Raw genomic sequence first — 1,472 nt, forward strand, 5'->3', positions numbered from 1 at the left:
TTTCCTCTGCTCTGAGGTTGCCAGTGAAGACTGAGGCAAAACTGTTGTTGAGCACCTCAGCCTTCTCCTTGTCCCTTGATAGGAGGTCACCGTTCTCTTTCAGCGGGGTGGGTACTCAATTTGCCACTGCTGCCCTGGATAGTTTCCTTTCCCTATCTGCCCTAGTGGGGCCTTAGGTCCGACCTTTGGGTTGCTTTGTAGACACACCTCACACTGTTGGGTCACTTGTTTAATAGTTGTATCTAGATTTCGGGCAACCATGAGCCGATTCAAATATTTATGCAGGGCTTCCGTTCCCCAATGAGATTTCTTATGTTCTGCCATAACTACAGCCCATAAGAGAGAAAATGGTATTCTTATCTTACCCTGAGGAGTCTTAGCCCCCCTGTCTTTCTCTGTTTTTCCTCCCAAATCTTCAATTAATTTTTGGTCCTCCTTAGAGTATTTGGGTTCACAATCAATTTGTATTTTACCGCCTGGGACTAAAGGTTGCACCCCCAATCCGCTCTGTTCAGCCACTCTTCCAGCCTCAGGATCTGCCATGGCATTGCCCAGCTGTTGAGCAGTGTCCCCTCTCTGGTGAGCTTTACAGTGCATGATAGCTACTTTCTCAGGTAGTTGTACAGCTTCCAGGAGCTGAAGAATTTCTTTGGCATGTTTGATATGTTCTCCTTGGGTAAATGGGAGTCCTCTTTCCTTCTCTACAGCCCCATGGGCGTGTGTTACCCCAAAAGCGTATTTAGAATCTGTCCAGATATTAATTTTCTTGCCTTTGGCTAGTTCTAATGCTCGAGTTGGAGCTATTATTTCTGCCTTTTGAGCTGAGGTGCTCAGGGCAAGGGCTTTTGACTCGATTACCTGATCCGTAGTGGTTACCGCGTATCCTGCCTTGTGGACACCTTGTTGAACAAAGCTGCTTCCATCCGTGTACCAGGAATCTTCAGCATCTTCCGGCGGCTTCGCTTTTAGGTCAGGTGGGCTGGAATAGACTGCTTTGATCGCTTCCAAGCAGTCATGCGATACTGGTTCCCCTGTGGTCCCGCTGAGGAAAGATGCTGGCTCGACAATGTCAGTAACCACTATTTCTATGTCATCTTGCTCTACCAGGATAGCTTGATACTTAAGGAACCTTTGTGGTGAGAGCCAATGTCCCCCCTTCACTTGTAATACTGCCGACGCAGCAGGAGATAGCAACACCGTGGTCTTCTGGCCTAGGGTAAACTTAGGTGCTTCTTGGATATTTAATAGCACTGCTGCTGTTGCCCTTAGGCAGCTAGGCCAGCCTTTGCTTACTTCATCCAGCTGCTTAGAGAAGTACACGACTGCCCATTGATGTGGTCCCAGATTCTGCGCTAGGATTCCCAGGGCAAGTCCCTGCTTCTCATGAGAAAATAACCAGAGGGGCTTAGTAGTGTCTGGCAGTCCTAAAGCCGGGGCATCCATTAGCTTTTTCTTTAGCTGTTGGAATGCCT

The sequence above is a fragment of the Opisthocomus hoazin genome, chromosome 1 (genome assembly GCF_030867145.1).
Source record: "Opisthocomus hoazin isolate bOpiHoa1 chromosome 1, bOpiHoa1.hap1, whole genome shotgun sequence".
NCBI classification, from domain to species: Eukaryota; Metazoa; Chordata; class Aves; order Opisthocomiformes; family Opisthocomidae; genus Opisthocomus; species Opisthocomus hoazin.